The sequence below is a fragment of the Prionailurus bengalensis genome, chromosome B2 (assembly GCF_016509475.1).
Source record: "Prionailurus bengalensis isolate Pbe53 chromosome B2, Fcat_Pben_1.1_paternal_pri, whole genome shotgun sequence".
NCBI classification, from domain to species: domain Eukaryota; kingdom Metazoa; phylum Chordata; class Mammalia; order Carnivora; family Felidae; genus Prionailurus; species Prionailurus bengalensis.
Window position 1 is genome coordinate 58,466,030 of NC_057349.1, and position 22,734 is coordinate 58,488,763.

The window sequence follows — 22,734 nt, forward strand, 5'->3', positions numbered from 1 at the left end:
GCTCTCAAAAATACATAAAACATAAACTTTTTTTTTAATTAGAAAGTGTCACTAAAATCATATATTGAGGTTCATTTTTCACTTTGATAAATAGCAAGGATGACAAAAACTATATTCTATAACATCTGGAAAAAAATATATATATGTTTATATATATATAAACATTTCAACTCTGGAAAAGAAATGATTTTTTAAAAAGGTAGCAGGCTAAATTTTAGACTATAACAAAGACTTCAAGGGAGTATAAAATATCTAAAAGTTAGAGAGGCAATGGTATAGTCAAGGCTTTAAAAAATGACACTGATCAATAAGGAGTTTTGGCTTAAAATGATACATTCTGCTGACATAACTAAGAGGAAATTGATAAGGCCATGGTAAATAAATAAAATGTAAGATTATAAGGACTTTTAAATATAGTTAAATATATCAGAAAGACAGGGGATAGAACAGACCTTCTATTAAATGGATTAAATTAACAGATAACCTAACAGATAATTAACAGATTCTAAGGAAATGGGTCTTTACTACAGAAGACAGGATATTGTTTTATACCAAGATATCTCTAAACTATCAATCCAAGAATTAGATATTCTCAACAAATTATTTCATCAGAGATTTAAGACAGAGAGAGAGAGAGAGAGAGAGAGAGAGAGAGAGAGAGAGAGAGGAGATGGAGGTTTTAAGACCAAAATTGAAACAAATTAAACATCATTTCATTACAAAGGGGAAAGACAGGCAAATCAAGATAACAGTTACCAAAACATGTGGTCATCCAATTATCTGTTGGAATTACCATTTATTTAAAAAACAAAGTTTAGTAATTCTTGAAATCCCATCCCCTTCCACATAGAGATACTTTAGATTTAATTGTAACTAAGTAGGGATTATTTACAGTGAATCAGACATGGAGGGAACCTAAGGAAGGGGCAACCTTATAACCTCATGTGGGAACAATTCAATACAGCCAGATACAACTCCAATAATATTTGAACAGTTCTGAAAAATAAAGATCAAAATTACAGAAGTTATGGGTCAGTTTTGTGTCCTCAATTCTTTTTTTTTTTTGTTTAATAAATGAATCAAAGAACAATGATGCAAGCATTTTCTTAAGTCTAAAATGCAATCCCCAAATTCTGACAACTACATTACAAGTTATTCTAATGAAGAGCAGAAATAAATTATTTCATATGTACTCTAGGATAAATGCAGAATTAAAAGGACATATTGAAAAGATGAAAAAGGAAATTATGGAATCACAGCTACCTATTGCTATATTTGAGTTTTGCACAAAATAGCATGATTTAAATGATTGCATAATTAACATGTCAAATACAAAGAGGTTTGCAAAAGCCTTTGAAGGGTGACAAAAAGGGTAACAAAATTATGTTGCTGTCAAAGATATTTTTTAAAAGTATTCTAGAGTTCAAGACTAGTGAATTTTGTTGTTGTTGTTTTGTTTTGAGATGTGAGGAAATTAGTTGAATGACTTACCAGAGTTAACACAGTTGTTCAGGAAAAAAGCTGGAAATTCATTGCTGACCTTGTTTGTTCCACCAAATTAAAAATGCAACTAAAAGAGTCCCATGGGGGTGGAGGTGGAATTAAAAAGAGCCCCAGGGCATATCATAGGAATCTTAAAATATCTGAAGGTTTAGTTGAGGAAGAGGTGTTAATTGATCGTTTTTAATCACTTAAGTAATGTAATTAGAGAGGTGGAATCAAAAGATGAAATTAGGAGGACACTCATTTCAAATATAAGCGAATTTTCAAAATGATTACTGAAAGATGAAATGAGATACCTTTGGGAAGTATTGAATTTTTCATTAGTAGAAACGTTCACATTTAAAGGGGATAAACATAAGTCTGAAGTACTGGAGTTGGGATTCAAGAACCATTGGGATGGTTAGACTAAATGAAACCTTATCTCTTACAAGTCTGTCATTAAAATTGCATGCTCAAAAAGGGACATATTTTCAGAAAGTGGCAAACATTGATTGGCCAGGTCACTTAATTGCTGAATTCTCTAAGATTTGGGGAACTGTTCAAATAAAACTCTGTATTAAGGTTGAAGGATGAAGTAACTTAATATTTTAAAACATTTTTATTTCCTTCAATTGAGTTACGGAGCTATTCTAAATTACAGACCATTGTGTATCTGATACTACTGTATGTACTCAGCAAGTGAGTACTAAATAAATAGGTGACACAACAAATCTAGCTTCTAGAAAAAGACTGAGGAACACAGTGGTCCTTCCAAGTAACTCAATTCTTCTCCATTCAGAATTTTCCAACCATTTAATCGATTCTCCTTATTGATCCAACCAGGACATTTGATTCATTGATTTTCATTACTCCACTTAAAAATCTCAAGTTCTACAGGGAGCTTGGGTTACCTATGCTATTATGAAAGATAAGAAAAACTAAATCTTCAAGAGTAAACTACCTCAGATAACAAATAGTATGTGTTCTGGTTGACTTTCCTGTACTTACTGGCTTTTTGGTTTGTCAGTTGTTGACAGATCTCTAAAATACACTGTCCTAACCAAACTGCAGAGCATCCTGTCTGCCTTTTAGTTTGGAGTCACTGTTCATCTTGACCTTGCCATTTGTTTAAGTATCAGACTGGGTAATGACCTTATTTGCTACTATACTGCAGTCCCTAGTTATCTGCTTGGCATTTATGGTCAGCTTTTCATTTACAGCCTGATGCTGACATATTCCCTAGACAATACTATATGTTACTCATTAGCATTAGTGTCCTCTTTCTAAAATCATGGTCTAACATAAATCCTCTTAGAAACATTGTGCTCTGAAATTCTTATGAACCTGTGGCAATTTACTAGAGAAGTAATTGTTTCACCTAAAATTGTACTTCAAATCATTATTTGAATACATGCTTTTTTCTCATTAAAATAAGACATGTTTTCTTTCAAAAGAGAAAAGTCAATTATATTTTATTATGTTTATGAGAGTAAATGACAATGTGATGCATAGAAAAAACTATCTTTAAACATTGCAGTACTATTTGAATTATGTAAACATCTCCAGAAGATTTCTTAAGATAATTTATTTTCTGTATCTTTAATGACTTTAAGAAAGTCTATGTAACTTGCATTTGCACATTGTAAAAGCAAAGTGACATTTATTAATATTAATTTGTATTTCCTGAAGCATATTATTCATTTTCAATACAGTATTATGTACTGTAATATTCCATCATGTTTATTCAATGCTGATTTAAAAAAAAATGATAACTCAAACTCTAAAACCAATTAGCAATTTAAATGTAGTGAAAGAATATTAGTCAAAACAAGATATTTTCATTTTTTCTAAAGCAAAAAAGCTTAAGGACATCATTGTCTTCTCTACTTTTTAATGTAGCTATTAACAACACCCAAGAATTTGTATGCATATTTTATATCCTTTAATTAAATTCACTTCAAGGTCCTAATTTATGTGTAAAATATAAAGATAAATATATGCAGTGTTTTTGAAACTTTATAAGTAAACTTTTAAGGAAAGTTTAACAGGAACAAATTTCAGCTCAAGTTTGACTAATTTCATATAGGTGAATGGAAAATTGAGTTAGTATGCTGAAGTTAAAAATTATGATTTCTGGCAAATTATGACAGATTAAAGAAAACTATTTTCCTTTAATAAAATTTTGATAATGAAAGTCCATTGCCAGATTACCAAGATACAACTTATTTCTAAAAAGATGCACTAATTATATGGGTTTAAGTTGTTTTATTAGGATATTGTTTTAATAGGACTTAATTCATAAACTATTTTCCTTTAAACATATGCAATTGTAGATGTGACATAAATATTTAAAAATATGCCACTTAAACACTTGACATCCAAATTATTAGGTACCATTTTGTTGTTGATAATGATGTTTTATTGTTTTGATGTAAACTGCAGTTCTCAAAGTGACGTCTTTGAGAACAACAGCATCACTGTCACCTAGAAACTTGTTAGAAAAGAAAAATGTTTGACACCATCCCAGACATACTAAGTCAGTAACTCTGAGGGGGAGGTCAGGCAATGGGTGTTTTAACAAGTCAACTGAGCAATTATGATGCATGCTAAAGACAGAATAACTAATCTGGATGTTCTCAACATTGGTGAAATATTAGAATTATCAGATGAATCAATATAAATAGATTCATAAGTAACATCCTATACCAATTAAAATGAATTATCTGATGAGAAGACCAGAGTTTGTTAAAGCACCCCAATTTTAATGTGTAGTCAGGGTTGAGAACCACTTCTCACCTAACATCCAAGACAGCTTACTTCATTCCTTTTTTACTTCTGTGGAACTGAAGGCATGCCTGTTATTTCATTGACCTTGCAAAAGTTACTGCCAGATCAACAAATTTTAATATCTAATGAAAATCTTTCCCTTTTTTGCCTGTTCTCCTGATGGGAAACATACAATGCCTTATTTTTTGTATTGTAATAGGTATGTCAATTTAAACCCACTACTACCTATATATAGATAACATCTTATTAGTAATTGTAAACAAATATAAAAGTGATCTGAAAGATTCATTGCTCTTCTAGACTATCCATCTTACCACATAGTATTGGTTTCCTAATAAATATCTAGGTGGAGTTAATCAGAGTGGAGATACATCATAAGTACACTGGATTTGCTGCTCATTTAACAATTTAGCTAGTTCCTACTATGCTATGGAATTAATCTTTACCTCCAGAAATAAAACTAATAATTTATAATGAGAGTGTAGAAATTTAAAACTGACATAGAAATACAGGTAAGTAGTAATACTTTAGTAATAGTATTTTAATACTATCTAACTAGTCTACGTAACTAAATAACTAATACTATCTAACAAACTCAGTTACATTAGAGATTTGACAGACATTTACAAAGTTTGAGTATCCATGGGTGCCTGAGTAGCTAAGTCAGTTGGGTGTCCGACTTCAGCTCAGGTCATGATCTCATCATCCATGAGTTTGAGCCCTGCGTCAGGCTTTGTGCTGACAGCTCAGAGCCTGGAGCCTGCTTCGGATTCTGTGTCTCCCTTTCTCTCTGTTCCTCCCCCACTCGCACTTTGTCTCTCTCTCAAAAATAAAGATTACAAAAAAAAAATTAAAGTTTGAGTATCCAAACATTTTAGGTAGCAGGTTTCTTTTAGTTATTTTGTGGTCCATTACTCTAAACTCAGTATTTCTAAAATAGTTGTAATATCTAAAATTAGGGGATTCATTTATATCCTACAAAATTATGAATAAAACAGTTTACATGGGAAGTAGATAATTTTCAAATAATTTTATGTTTACAATATTTAACCCTGAGTTAATAGTTGATAACATTGTAATCATCCCATTTTTCTAAAGCAAAAATAGCAAATGATTTTTTTTTAATTTGCACAAAATAAGCTTATGCTTGATTGGAATAATTGATTATTGTACAAAATGTCTTCAATATGTGTGAAAATTTTAGAATCTACATTGTTTCTTCCTCCTTTCTTTCCTTTATTCAATACAACACTAATTATTGACACTTTTTCATGAAATAGCTCTCAGATATCTTATTGTAAGCCTCATAGCATTATGCCCACAATTTAACTCAGTGCTAATACTTTTTTCTGCCTCCATTTTCCCTCATCCATCCTAAATGCAGATGTGGAATAATTTTCAAGAAGTAGTAATTCTTCCCATCATGAAGTAAACTGAATAAAAGACCAGCTATTCTAAACTAATATCTTCAGGTTTACATGAAAGTTTCTTCAATGCCCAATATCAGTTCATTTCTCACTAACTCACTTCATACTTTTTTTTACTTTCTTTCTCTCCTACACTGTATGTCACAAATTTACCTTGATTAATATTATGACCTTTCCCCAGAGGTCTGGATTGACTAAAAATCTTATGAAAAACTTGTGTTTATCAGTCTGAAATCACAAATCATGCAGCCTCTAAAGGTCATTTTTACTTTCTTTTTAAGAATTTCAAAATGGTACATTTTTTTCTTTTCAAATATGTGGGTTAGACTATTTCTTCTGCAAAAATAAATATTGTTCAGTTAAGAATGATACATTTAATAAAATAGATATTAATTTGGGGGAAGATCCAAATGTTCTAAGAACAAGAATAAGGACATAGACAAATCATGAAAAGATGTCTACAGGCACGCGAAATTGAATACATGAACTATCCTTTTGTTAGAGCGTCTATATAGATAGAACATATTTCTTTTTAATTATTGTTTTTGAGGAAACATATTTGGAGAATTATCTAGAGAATGTGTGTGTATACATAGGTTTGCATGCACTTTATGGAAAACAATACTTGCTAAACGTTCAAGGATCAAACGCTTTTAAAAACAGCTTATCTGCCAGAAATCAGTTTTGCTTCTACTAAAATACAACTTGTTCACTCTATTGATCATATTTGCCATGTTGTATTTCAGTTATTTAGGAAAACCTCAAAAATTATTTTTTAAAGTTTATTTATTATTAATTTTGAGAGACACACACAGAGAGAGAGAGAGAGAGAGAGAGAGAGAGACAGCAAGCAGGGCACAGGTAGAAGAGGTAGAGAGAGGTAGAGAGAGAGAGAGAGAGAGAGAGAGAGAGAATCCCAACCAGGCTCTGTGCTGTCAGCACAGAGCTGGACATGCAGCTCAATCTCACAAACTGTTGAGATCATGACCTGAGCTGAAGTCAAGAGCCTGACACTTAACTAAGCCACCCAGACACCCCCCAAAATTATTTTTTGAGTAATAATTATATTAAATAGAATTTCCAGTTATATAAAACAAAAAGTCTATAATTGTATTGTAGTAGTTATAATTATATGGGGTACACACATAAACTATTTTTGTCTTTATGAAAATCTACTCAGGCTTCCTTTTATAAGAATGCTTCATTGTTTTCCATTTACTATTTATTTAAGCATGCTTTGACAGTATGTTTCATGGGAAATTTAAGAACATATATATTTACATTCTTATATAAATGCATCTTTATATATGCATATATAAACATATATATGTACATTTAAGCAATATGTACAACATAGGTATATTTATGTAATATATAATATATAGAATATATATATAATATTTTTATTTGTAAGAGACACATTTTTTATATACCAATATTTTCTTATTTTGAAATACACCCTAATCATGTTTGTGAAACACTTCAGCACACTATATAAAGGATAGGAGAGATGGGGTGAGATTCACTTACCTTGTATATGAATGAAGTCTAGTGTACCTCGGTTTCCTGGAGCTGTGAAGATTCAAAGAAAAAGTCATAAGCATGTGATCCCTCTATAAGACACCATGAACCTACAAGTGGAGGCCAACAGGAATGTTACTGTTAGAGCTGGAAAATTATCATCTTTGGAGAGATTAATTGAAGAATATTAAATCTTGACTCATACTTAGGGAAACACAATCTCCTTTATAAGCTAAGAAAACAAGAAAGATTTAAAGAGTTGATTCATAGATGACCATACAAAAAAGGAGAGTGAAACTGGTAATAGCAACAAAGGTATTAGCATGATAGTTCTTATAGACCATACAGCAATATGATCATATCACCATAAACTGAAACATCATGAAATTGGGCTACCTACTCAGCCATTTATGGAATGGAACTTTAAAGAAAAACTAAACTGAAAAATGTCCTTATCCAAGATGTATAAGTGATGTGAAATATTTGCTAACAATATTAAAGGTCACTGAAAAATCATGGACATGAAATGGTCAATTTAATGCAAATATTCACCCTATTAAACTCACATTATGGAAAATACTTATCTTGCTCACAAAATAGATGCTTTTCCAGATGTCTGACATACAAGGTGCATGGAGTGGTTATAGGCTTGTGTCATGATGTGTGATAATAAGTAGATAAAGTTCCTTCTCTATTCTCAACTGTGCAGTATGAAGAATCACAGACTGAAGAATTAATTGAATAATGCCATGAAAAAGTTATATATTAGAAAGATTACAATGAGAAGTCTTGTCACCAAATTGAAAATAAATTTGAGTAGGAAAACTGAAACAAAGAAGACCATCTAATGCTTTCAAAATGTGATTATAGGAATCTGAGCCACATCAATAGTAGTGGGTATCAAAACTCGAGTTCACATTGGGAAAATATGGCAGATGGAATTGAAGGGACTTAGCAGCTCATTGTAAGTGAAATGAGGGGTGTGAAGGAAATATTAAACTTAAATAAGACTCCAGGATTTGATTTTACTTTTTGGTAATTTAACTTAAATAGAAGACATTTTCAGAATGGAGAAATAATAAGTTTTGTTTGGTCTCTGTTGAGTCGTTATTCATATGAAATTTATGAATTGAACTATGACTTCTTACATCAATGAAGAACCCTAAGTAGAGAATAAATGACACCTGCTTTTGTATTTTCAACATTTTTGGTAATTTCATTATTATTCTTTCTGATATCTACCTTCAGTCAGGATTTCATACCTACTATTTTGTTTTATCTTTCTCCCCAGATTGTTAAGAAACCCTCCTAGCAATATAGAGACAACATTCAATTTTGTGGTTTTGGTTTGTTTGTTTGTTTGTTTTATGGTTCAGCAATTATTTTCTCACAAATTTCTATATAATTTGTGTGTATTTCAAGCCTCAATTTTGGACTGACTGCTACAATGGTTTCCACATCTACTCTGGTTGCTTAAACTCTTCATTCTATAGCACAAGTGTTCATTACATTTCCATCTCCCAGAGAGCATGACTCACTTTCAAACTGAAGCTTATTTGTTGCAATATCAATATGAGGTCTTTTAACCTCTGCTTCATGTATGAAATAACTGAGATGTAGCATTTCAGCAACTTGTCAAAGGCAGACCTAGAACAACAGGTTTTCTGACAAACATGTTAACATGCTTTCCATTGCATTATGCCTATTCTCAGGTCAAATATTTTATTATGCTTGGAGTTTTATTATATTTTTTCTTTGAAGCTGAATACTAATAATTGTGGAACCCCCTGGTTATGCAAAATGACAACCTAATTATTATGAGCTCATATTTATTATTATTCTCATAGGAAAGAGAAATATCACCTAATTTACTATCCTAATGATCTACTCTAATAATTTCTCAAATCTTATGCCTGAAAAGTATAGAAAAGATAGAATTTTCATCTTGTAATTTTCAATCTCTGATCATGCCTCATCAACTCATATTGTAAGAATGTGAAAATGTTGCAAATAAAAACAAAATAAAACACATTCAAGTCTCTCTGTTTTTTTTTTGTTGTTGTTGTTTTGTTTTTTTGTTTTTTTTGGCAGGGGAGGGAGTATTATGGAAAGGGTCCTGAGAAGAAAAAGGCTTATTTAGTACTCAATACTGACTCTCTCTAATACCTGGAATGACTAACTCTAAAAAATCCTCTCTCTCTCTCTCTCTCTCTCTCTCTCCCTCCCTATATATATATATATATATATATATATATATATATATATATATATATTGGGGAGAGGTTATAAATATATATATATATATATTTATAACCTCTCCCCAAAATGCTGGAATGGCCCATAAAGTTAAGTAATATTATAAATGATTCAATGAATAGCATACATTACATTGTGAATTCCTGTATGCTTACATCAAGTTAATGTCCAGTAATTCAATTAAATGAATACAATTTCAAAGAAGAGATTCCTTTAATAATGTAACATTGCAGTTTCTGGGTAAAATATATGATAGTATTTATGGCCATTTACTCAAACCTCTACTAACTTCAGTGGATATTACTTTATGAATTTTGCAGTAAGAAGCAAACATAAGCTCAGTGAAGCAGCTATCTCTGTACCAGTTGCAGATAATAAAATACTTTATATTAAGTAGTCATTTGTATTAGATTAAGGTTGTCCTTCATAAAGTACTGGTGCTGTATATTTTTAGCATTTGCTTCCACTCTTATGATATGCAAATATAATCATTATACCATTTTACTGAAGTGTTCGGCATGTTTCTACACCATCTAAATTGGTGAAAATAAATTGTGATAGCATGCAATATTAATATGAAAAGCCAGAAAAATTGCTCACATAATACAACTTTCATATTAGAGGATTTAAAAACTTCAATATTGCTGTTGCAAACCTCTTCTTAGTTGTGCACATAAGCAGAAAGATGAAGTACCAAGTGTTCTATCTCTTTTGAAAACAGTCCTTTCTAGGGATCAGAATGATAATACTGCTTGACAAAACAATATCTGTAGATTCAAAGAACAAAATACTAATTTCAGCTAAATCTGACTCTATTGCTTTACAGCTACTGAAATTTAGGAAAAGGACATGATTCTCCCTATGAATAATAAAATGAGAAACTGAAAGTATTTTGTGTACAGAACTATCCACTTCCCTTTCAGTTTTATCCCTTTCAGTATTGAGTTTAAAAAAAAAATGAAAGAGAAAATTGTAGGGACTTATCATTGGGAAAATACTGACAGAACTGAGTCATAGAGTAATGCTTTTGACCAAAGGTAGAATTCAAATTCATCTTTTGAATTTTATGAGCTTTTCAGAGAGAAAACCTATAATCATTTGCCCAAAGTGTCTATTTACTAGTTTTTCCCATGACATGCTCGAGCTTACCCAGTAAGCAAAGTACAGAACCAGATGGTATGAGTCCTTAAGATTATCTGTAAATACATAAGCCAGGAAATTCTGAAGGGCTGTATCATTCTTAGCTGTTTTGAAAGCAGAATTTTTATTTGAGGAAAAGAAATTATTTAATGGAGTGATTTTTTCTAACTTCTTATACTAGGTCCTATACTAATACATCTTCAGATCTTTATATTACTAAACGAAAGACACAAACATAAAACCTTTTAGTTATTTACTCTACTGAGAATTATGGAGGAGACAAAACAATCTACTGGTTTTGTTTCATTTCCTATGACTCATTTGTTCCTGCAGTAGCTGGAAGCCAGTGGACCCACATACCACAATTGTTAAGAGAGAAGACATAATACTACCAGTCACTTCTAAAAGTCAGACTCTCCTTTCTAGTTATGATGAAAGAGGCATTGTCAAGGGCATCTCTGCTAGGTATGCTGCTTTCAGATGAAATGATGGTGCTACCACCACAACGTGTTTGTTGTAAAGGAAAACACATGGGCATATAGAAGGGGCAGGGAAAGAGTAGAAGAATCAGCATGAAAATCTTTGGTCTGCCACTTCAAGAATCCTCATTTGTACTATCCCCACCCACAAAATAGGTATAATTAAACATATGTGAAGTAAATATGAGAATTACAGATGTGTGATATCTATGTAAAGCATCAAAACCTAAACATATTCAACAAAGAGTAGTTTTATTATTATCAGAAAGATTTTTAGTAAATTTAATTGTCCCTTTACATTAAAAAAATTCACCTGGCATATTAAATGAAATTTTTATATTTCATATTAAGGAAATATCAAATTCATGTGATCCTTATGAAATAAAACAAAACAAACTCTACTTCTTTGGTTTTCATTTTTATAGAGCATCATTATCATCACAAATCTTCTTGTTCCTTATTCTTAAATGTCATGACTGGGTCAAAAGAAGGATTGTCTTTGATTGAAGACAATTTTGGACTGAAATTTAGGCATCCTCACTCTGAATGTTTAGTTAATCCAAGTCATTTTTTTTCATCTATAAAATACTTCAGGCTGGCTGTGAGGGTTACATAAAATAGTCTATAATGCTAAGTAGTACACATAGCATCATCGAATCTCTATATACTAACGTTAATAAAAAAGGTAATACTATCTCTCTTGGAGGGTGTTTTTTTATGTTATCAGTTTATTATAAAATGATATAATAAAGGATACAGATGAACATCCAGATGAGGAGATGTACATGGCAAGGTATGGGAAAAAGGTGTGGCAATTCCATGCCCAGTCCAGGTGCACCACTCTCCTAGAACCTCCATGTGTTTATCAACTTGGAAACTCTCTGAACCCAGTCCTTTTGGGTATTTGTGGTGGCTTCATTAGATAGGCATAATTGATTGTCATTGGCCATTGGCAATTGATTCAACCTCCAGCTCCAATCCCCTCCCCAGAGGTGGGGGCAAGGAATGAAGGGAAGTGGGACTGCAAGTTCCAGTCCTATACTCACAAGGCCGGTTCTCCTGGGAACCCACCCACATCCTTAGATTGTTCTTTTAAAGTTTTTTTTTTTTAAGTTTTAATTGAAGTATAGTTTACTTACATGCAATATTAGTTTCAGGTGTACAAAACAGTGATTTAAAATTCTGTGCATTATGAAATGTTCACCACCAGTGTAGTTATTATCGCCATACAACATTATTACAATATTTATGACTATATTCCCCATGCTGTACTTTTCACCCAAGTAACTTATTTCATAATTGGAAGCTTATTTTCTTTATGGTGGGCTCTTCCTCTACCTTCAAGTTTAATCTCCTTCTTTGATTAGACTAAGTTGCACTCTATACTCACTTCTCCCAAGTGATTCCATCCACAATTTTCCATTATCAACTAAGCGTTGATGGCTCCCAAAACCAGACCTCCAGCCTGAACTGCTCGTTTGTACTTTAGGTTTTATCAAATTCATACTCCAATTTTGCTTACGTTATTCATCATCTTTCCCTCTAATGTTGATCACTCCCCTGATGATTCCCATGATCCTATCCACCTTTCTTTGGTGTATACTTTTTACTATTTTACTTGTCTTGGTGTATACATTTACTATTTTCTCATATAGAACATATTTTCAGTCAATGGGTAGAGTCAATTTTATGTAATACATAATTCTTGAGCTGTTTCTATTTCTCTGCCTAATACTCCAACTTGAGCTTTAATTATCCATTAACCAAAATGTTTTATTTGGGTGCCTACCTTTTAGCGTCTTTGCCTATAATCTACACATGCTGCACAGATATCAGACTGAGTGCAACAGGGAATCTGACCATATAACACATATTAAAACTTGAAACTGAATTTACATCAAATCCAAAATAAAACTTTCATGTACTCTCCCATGACAATTAAGGCTTTCAATGACCCACACTTCTATTGTCTGTGCTCATTTGCCACTCATTTTGCCTGCTCAGGTTGATTTGCAAAACCCACTGTTTTGGAGTTTTACCTTAGCAATACGTACTTTGTGCTTCATTTATGTTTTGTCTTCTTGAAATTATTTCTTGTCCTTGCTTCACGTGAGTAATCTACTTATCTTGTGTAATTCAGATTAGACTAGCTGACTAATAGTTCTGTCACATGCCTTCAGAAAGGTGCCTGACACTATGCTAAAGAGAAGGAAGAAAGGGAGACACTAATATCTATGTATCGTATTTTATATTTTCATCGATAATATTCATACTCATAATAGCATAATACTAATCAGAAATAATTTATTGAGCACCTCATATATGTATGTGTGTATATGCGTGTATGTATATATAATGATCAGCACTTTATATGTATTATATCAGTTCAACTCTATACAGATTATGACAGTCATACACCTCTATTATCCATGAAAGCCATTCTGAGCATGGCTCTTTAATAAAAGATATCTCTTTGTCTTTAATATTTCTTCAGAGGGTAAAATTGATATTTATAGGGTTTAGGTCACTTTTAAGACATCACACCATTAAGGGGTGGACCTAGGACTTGAACCCTTGTATCTGTAGCTTGGAAGACCTATCTGCACCCTAAGCACACCAGGCAGTACATCCATCTCATAATATAACTTCTAAGACTTTACTTCACAACACTGTTATATTCTACCTCAATGAAATAACTATGTCTACCAAGTTAGTGGTTTGTCCACTCATATATCTGTTTGTCTCTCTCTCTCTATGTGTGTGTGTAATATATTGATTCATTTATGACGTTTTCCTTAAATATAGGCTTGACATATGCAAAAATGAATACCAGACAACGTTACATAGTAAGCTTGAGGAAAATATAGTACTTTACTCTCTCCCTTCATTCAAATTCAAATACTCACAAAAACAGAAAAAAAAGATACATTCTTTTAAATGCAGTAGAAACTAAAACTAATAGTCTATAGTATGCCAAAACATTCATAAAATCAGTATGACCCTCTCACTGAGGGCTTTCCATCTTCAGCCCAACCACAATAATCACAAGTCAATATTCTTGAGTTCTAAATAACACATTTCCCCCTTCTAGTATCCTGGAAATTGAGGCATGGACACATGATGAATAACTTTATTCCTGTAAGGTGTCTTGTGACAGAATCATGGGAGAAGCAGATAAAACTGCTGTGAAGTGATTATATACGGAAGTGGCCAGCATAGAATGAGGCACCCTCTAGCAAAAGGGCAATGACTGACATGGGGACCAAAATGCCATATATTGAAGCTAAAGATGGTCTAAGTATGGCTGCTTTTACCTCACCAAGGTTCTTTGTGCCCTTAAGCACTTGAGGAAATATGAGAGAAAACTTTTTTCAGTCATAGGAATGTGACTGAATTTAGTTTTAGATACCAATTCTATGAAAAGTAAACAAAAAGTGACTGAATGTACCTCAGAGACAGTATGTTTTATACCTGCATCAAACAGAATTAAGAATTAACAGAAAATTTTCAGGTGTTCTTCAGATTGAAGAATCAGGTTTTGATTTCAGCATCTGACTCTTGATTTCTGCTCAGGTCATGATCTCATGGTCCTGAGATACAGCTCCATCACAGGCTCTACTCTGGATGTGGAGCCTGCTGAAGATTCTCTCTCTCCCTCTTCGTCTGCCCCTCCCCTGCTTGTAGGCCCATGCGAGCATGCTTTCTCTCAAGCAAGCAAGCAAGCAAGATAGATAGATAGATAGATCTGCCCCCTTATCTTTTTCCGTTGTGCTGCATCATCCTATAACCCTATATTCTTAGAGTTCTCATGATTTTATTTTTTTTAAGTTTATTTATTTTGAAAGAGAGAGAGAAAGAGAGAAAGAAAAAGGGGGGGAGGGGCAGAGAGTGAGGGAGAGAGAGAATCCCAAGCAGGCTCCATGCTGCCAGTTCAGAGCCCCATGCAGGACTTGGTCTCAGGAACCGTGGGATCATGACCTGAGCCAAAACCAAGAGTCGGATGCCTAACTGACTGAGCCACCCAGGCACACCTAGATCTCTTGATTTTAAATGTTAACTGTCATAATTCTTTGAATTCATCAAGACCCTGAGGACTGATTCCACTGCTTCCTCAGAAGTATCCCTTAGAGCTTCACTTCCCACCTCGTCAATCCTGGTGGAGAGGAGAGGCAGAAGAGAGTACTATTATGTCTACTATCTACAGTGAGCAGTCAGCCCACTAACCACTGAGTGTATTTCCTGTGCCTCTTCCAGTGACCAGGATACCTTAACTAAATTCAAAACTGTATATACCCAGTAAGGGAACAATCCTCTCTGTTTGGAGACAGGGATGGGGCTTATATTTCTGAAACAAAACAAAACAAAACAAAACAGAACGTAGAGAAAGAATGGGGGAATATTTGTATCTATTTCATTATGATGAGACTGAATGGTCTATTATTTCAATGTTCAACCATCTTCCATACAATCCTGATTCTGTTACTAAGCCATTGCCAAATTTGTATGTACTGTATGCTTTTACCACTTATTGTTATTTTCATGAATGGTTTATCAAAAATTTGGGAAGAAGTATGTCAGGGCTAGCAAGACATGATTCTAAGGTAGAAGTTAAACAATAATTTAGTATATTTTTAGGGAATATTATTGTGCACACTTAAGTGTGCACATTTTCTTCACCAGGATCTAGTCCACAAATGACTTAAATGTCTCTTAGTACATTTTTTCTCATTGTGTTCTATTACTCTGTATTTATAAATGTATAATAAATTGCTGTAGTGATTTGGAACATTAAAAGCAATTGCTTAATGTATCTCAAAACCCTGGCTAAAATTAAAATCAGGACACAATTTACTTAGGTTATTTTAGTTTTCTGCTTAGTTTCACCTTTACTCATTTCTATTTATTAGATTTCCTGTTTTTTCAATTTAGCCATTTTATTTTTTGCTTGCAACCTCAAAAAAAAACTAAATAGAGTAAAAGCAAATTTGAAAAAAATCATAATGATAAAATTTCTTATACCATGCCTATTACACTTAAAACAATTTACCCCACTACAAATATCTCTAGGAGAAAATATCCACCTGAATTTCAGTTTTAAAAAATTTGAAAGATAAGATATGAGGCTGAATTGTACTTTTAAAGACATCTCATACTTAAACTGGAACTGGGACAGATATTAAAATGTCAGTAAAACAAAAAGAACATTTTAACAAGTAAAACCTTAAATAAAGTACAGAATAATATATGTACAAAAATATATCTAATAGAAAAGTGGGTAGTTCAAACTTACTCTAGGGTAACTTGGCTTATGCAACATAACTAGAGAGACGTAGCATGCTAGAAGAACACATTCATACATTTTACTCTGTTACCGTGTTTTCAGTCCTTGATTCATTGCTGTGCGTCTGTCTTATTTACTTTGTTTATATATTTGGTTTTATTAGAGCTACATGTACCACTTAATTAATTCATTCTCTTAGCTCCCTGGTTACTTGCTACGGTTCCTGGATTTTAAATTGTCTCCTTACTCTTGACTTGCAATTTTTTTTGCTCTTTGCTCTCCAAAATGCATTCTTTGACACAGTTACAAGATCTCTTATGCACCAATGGTCTTTCTAACCAAGACTGAGATGTTACCTAGTTATAGAACCCAGAGGCAGTAGAATAGATATGTGTGTGTGTGTGTGTGTGTGTGTGTGTATGTATGTATGTAGGTATATACATATATTCCTTGGAATTAACGTTGAATATGAAAATCCCATGAGAAAAAAATTAAATATTAAATATTAAGACACTTAAAATATGTTGTAATAAAACAGAACTGTGGTATTGTAACAAGAATAAGCAAAAACAATACAAACAAACTAGAGAGCTTAAAAACAGATATATACACATATAAGAGCTTAATATATGATGAAAGTGGTCCCACAAAGCAATAGAGAAAACTTACATTTTACAGTAGACACTACTAAGCACATTGGCTCACTATATGGAGGGATATTAAGCTCCTACCCAACAGCTCATAATCACATAAAATAAAAATAAAAATCTAAATACAGAATTATAAAGTTAAATCTATAAATTTTAATATAAAATTACAAAGTTAATCAGAAATTATTAAAGTATTCATTTCACCTAGAATAGAGAACGATTTCTAAAATAATGTGAATCTGATTATATCAGTATTAAAAATATCTTAACCAACAAAGGACACTGCTGATAGAATACTGATTGTGATAGAACATTTCTGAATTAACAATATACTAATATGAAAAGTATGCTTATAAATTAAAGGCACCAACCTCAATGTAAAACAAGTAAAAATAAGAATAGAAAAGCCCTAAAGCCTATTAGAATATGATAATGATGTTAAAATTATCGGTAATCAAAGATTAGGATAAAAGTAAACTATGGGGAGAAGATTAAATTAACCAGTGAAAACACTGTTCCAAGTACTGAGATGTATGATTAACTCAGCTTTTCTCATACCAGGTTAAAAACAAAACCACTTAGAAAAGTGAACACATACTGAATGTTGATAAAACTCCTGATCCTTCTATATCAAGATCTATTTTATATATTTCTATGTGTATATTTGGGCCTTCTATTTTACACAGCACTGTATTGAACATGTAATTGGCATTTATTTATTTTGAAATCATTGATAGGCATTCTTTTAATATTTTTATTTATTTTTGAGAGAGACAGATCACAAGCAGGGGAGGGGCAGAGAGAAAGGGACACACAGAATCCGAAGCAGGCTCCAGGCTCCTAGCTGTCAGCCCAGTGCCTGACACAGGGCTCGGACTTTTGAACTGCGAGATCATGACCTGAGCTGAGCTTAACTGACTGAGCCACCCAGGCACCCAGATAGGCATTCTTTAAAAACAACTGGTAAGAACTTCTTTTTACTTCGATTTTTTTCAGATCAGTATTCCATAATACTTATTTCCTTAAAGAGAAGTAAAAAATGCACAAATCATTTTTCCACTAGTTTTATGGCATCTTATTAAACCTGTCAAGGCACAGTTACCTTTATTGGCAATTTTTGACACAAGAGGAGGGAAGTATGGTTGGTTTGATGTTATTCCACAAAAAACTGTATTTATGGATCCTGATGGTCAGTAAATAGGAGGGAGCTAAAATATGGTTTTTACTTCTTCTAAGTGTGGAAAATAAATTTAATTTTACAATGAAAGTATTTTCCAAATATAATCATTTTAGTAAAGTAAAATCAAGTTGTATTTTCACAGAATGGCTTTGGAAAGATATACTCCATGGTTTACAAAAATGCCTAAAATTGTGGGAGGTAATGTCCACCCAAAAGAGTGGTTTACCATTTTTTACTCAGTTTTGATTTTGAAATCGTTTCATGTTTATTTATTTATTTATTTTTAATTTTTTTAATGTTTATTTATTTTTGACAGAGAGAGAGATAGTGTGAGCCCGGGAGGGGCAGAGAGAGAGGGAGACACAGAATCTGAAGCAGGCTCCAGGCTCTGAGCTGTCAGCACAGTGCCTGACACAGGGCTCGAACTTGTGAACTGCAAGATCATGACCTGAGCTGAAGTCATATGCTCAACCAACAGAGCCACCCAGGCACCCGAAATCGTTTCAATTTTAAACAACTAGTAGAAGTATTGTATTCCTTGATTGTCTCCTTTGTGCCAGATACAATGAATTTATACAAAGTACTTCAGTTAATCTCAAATAATCCTTAAAACAATCATATTAGTTTATTACTATTATCCCTACTTTACAGAAGAGGATTATAATATTATATTAAGGTAAATTGCTTCATTCCAAAATCTATTTAATGATTTTCTATTTTTAATATATATTTTATTTAACGAACAAAATGCTATTCTGCTATTAAAATATAAAATTATCTCCTTGAGATTGCCATCTAGAAGCATTAGGAGAATAAAGAAAGGTGGAAGGAGATAAATAAAAATTTGTACTAAATGCTTTGAAATAACTATCCTGTCTAGATCTAACTAGAGAATTCACTGCAACTTTAAATACATTCCTAAAATATTCATTCTTATTATATTTTCCTATTAATAGTTATTCTTTAACATCACTTGTTTTTTCTTTGAGCAGTTTCCTGCTAATTAGTATCATTAGGTGACATATTGGTCATCAAATCTTTCCAAGAAACTTCAGAAAACACTGCTGATCAAAACAAAGCCAACTTTATTAGCAGTATTACACTCAGGAAGACCCTACTTTGGCAAAATGTTAGTAGTCTCTCAGATGGGAAAGGCAGAGGAGGATATATTTAGTATGGTAAGGTCTTTGCTGGATAGTCTTAGGGTAGAGTCAAAGTCTGGTATCTAACTGGGCTTGGGTAATATTTATGACTTAATAGCTTTGGGTCAGTAGACATAATAAAGTTAAGAGTCCTGAAGCAAGTGTTGAGGAGAAAACCTGATGAATTAGTCTTTTTTTTAAATATTTTTAAAATTTATTTTTGAGAAAGAGATAAAGAAAGTATGAGTGGGGGCAGAGTGAAAGGAAGACACAGAATCTTAAGCTGGCTCCAGACTCCAAGCTGTCAGCACAGAACCCAACGTGGGACTCAAACCCACGAATTATGAGATCATGACCTGAGCTGAAGTCGGAGGCTTAACAGACTAAGCCACCCAGGCGCCCCTATGATGAATTAGCCTTAATAAGTAACCTATATTAGTTGCTTTTCAGTCTTATTTACAGAAACAAGTAATGACATTATTTTTACTTGAAATTAGTACTGTTTATCATAGAGAAAGAAAGTATGTTTGGTCCCAGTATTGGTCAATAAGGAAAATTAAGTTTATATCAGTTCTCATACACTATTGATTCATTTTTTATTCCATAATTTGAAATTATTAAATGTGCATGAACTTATTAAATATTTATTGAACTTGTAATCAATGAGGGGGAATATAAATAAAATTATTTATATGTTGGGCCTCACAATCTAAATTTCTTTATTCTCTTTTCTTACTATTTAAACTTGAATAAATCATTTAAAATATTTAAGTAATAAAATCTTTACATTTTTGTAGGATTAAAACTATAGTGATAATACTTTGCTTGCATGTTTAATAAGGATTAAGTGGATACCAAAGCAATAAAGCATTGATTTCAGTGCATGGCATGGAGTATTCACCCATTCATTCAACAAAATTTGAAAATGCACTAAATTATAGACATGATTGGACACACAATAAAATAGACACAATCATTAATTCACTGTGATTCCTAAAAAGTATTGAATGCAGATAGAAATACTTATGAGTATTTGCAACTATGCCCTATCTATTTTATTAAAAAGGTTACACAAATCAAAGGAACCTTGTACAGCTGTGCTTCCTAATATTCTATTCTAATGCAAAGGTTGAGCTATTGTTTTCCTAAGAAGATTTCTAGAAATAAATTACAAAGAGGGAAGAATGGAGTATATTTTACAAAACAATTTTTATTTTGTTGCCTTAAATTCATTTTTTGCTAATTTTAAAGTATCTCCAGGAAATCACCCTACAATGCCATAAATGGAAAAAGTTGTACATTAAGTATAATTAAATGAATTAAGCTGGTCATATAGATATATAAATGGAGGCAGGCTTTCCACCAGGAGAGCAAGGAATTGTAGTCCTTTCCAAAGAGCTTGAACTTCTAAGATAGGTTGTGATATGCATTGTCTGTTCAAACCTATGAATAATTGGGAAGTGGAGAATAACAGAAGACTAAGAGATTGACAAAACAGAGTGGGTAATGTATGATCATTGCTTAATGTTACATCTTATAAAAAGTAAAAGCAGAGGGGCACCTGGATGGCTCAGTAGGTTAAGCGTCCGACACTTCAGGTCAGGTCATGATCTTGCCATTCATGAGCTCGAGCCCCGCGTTGGGCTCTGTGCTGACAGCTCAGAGCTTGAAGCCTGCTTCAGATTCTGTGTCTCCCTCTCTGCCCCTCCCTCACTCTCTCTCTCTCTCTCAAAAATAAACAAACATTAAAACAATTTAAAAAAAAAAAGTAAAAGCAGCCATGGGGCAACTGGGTGGCTCAACTGGTTAAGCATCTCACTCTTGATCTCAGCTTAGGTGTTGATATCAGGGTCATGAGTTCCAGCCCCATGATGGGTGTGAATCCTACTTAAAAAAGGGGGAAAAAAAGGAAAAGCAGCTTTTATGAAAAGTTGAATTGGTGACTGCCTCCTGGGATTTGTAACCTTTCACCAACTGACTTCGCACGCACACACACACACACACACACACACACACACACACACACAATTCAATCTTGCAAGGAGAAAGGAGTTTCTATGATCTTTGACTAATATTTTCCCTAAATTATGAACTGGTGAAACATTCACTTTTTCAGAATCGTGTCCATAATCCTAAATGTAATATTGGAAGCAAAGGGGACCTCATGGGCCATCTATGCATGAAGACATACAAGCATTTATGACTAAGTTAGATGTTCCTTTTATGTGTTGCATTCAAAAAAGTTATAAATCATTTGCAGATGGGTGATTTTTTAAATTGGTGTTTCTTTTTTTTAAATGTTTATTTATTTATTTTTGAGAGAGAGACCGTGCAAGTGGGGGAGGGTCAGAGAAAGAGGTTGGGGAGGGTACAGAGGATCCTAAGCAGACTCTGTGCTGACAGCAGAGGGCCTGATGTGAGGCTCGAACTCAGGAAACAAGATTATGACCAAGCCGAAGTGGGATACTTAACGTCTTGAGTCACCTAGACGCCCCGTGGATAGATGAATTTGATGCATTAAAAGTCTCTGGTATACTAGTAAGAAAGAATGTGATGAAAGAATGTGATTTGGACTTAATAGTTTTTAAAATTTTTTCACATAGGATAATTGCATATATTTAATATCTGTCTAACCCAGATAAAAAGAAAAATGGAACTTGCACTTATTTTGAGGTGTTATAATTTTTTATAAATTAAAAATCCACAGGTCTAATGAATAATGTATGTATTTCTTCTCTTGACTATATCAATCTGCATTAAATCATAGTGACATTTACGTTAATAGCTAAACGTAAAAGGTATTTTGCCTGAAGTAACAATGCTTTGTTAATAACTACACAAACCTTACACATCTTCAGAAAACAGCACTGACCAAGAACTTAATTATTACTGTAAATGCTCTGTGAAGTGTTTGAATAGGTGTAATTTATTTACTTAGAAATTACCAACACAGATGCTCTCACCCATCATATATCTCCTCTGTATTCAAGTATGAATTAATGGTTTCTTGTACAAAACTAGCCCAAGCCAATTAAAAAGCAAATAAACAGTCACAGTAGAGGGTGTATTGCCTACTCTACCTTCATGAAGCATGTGTGCATGCCTAAGATAAGATGCTGTCAATCTGTTTAAATCTCAGAGAATCCATCCCTTTCTACTACTAGAAGAAAAACTTGAACACATTGGACAACTGTAGAGGGTCATTTGTCTAAGTTGTGGCAAAACCTAAGGGTGATAGTATTTCTTGCAACACATTAATCTTGATTTTAAAATAATGGAAAATGTCCCAAAAGGGTAACTGTTAAACACATTTTATTTGGGGCTTAATTCAACCTCCTTTGCCTTTTTATATATCTCAATAGAATAATAGATACCTTAATTATATAGTT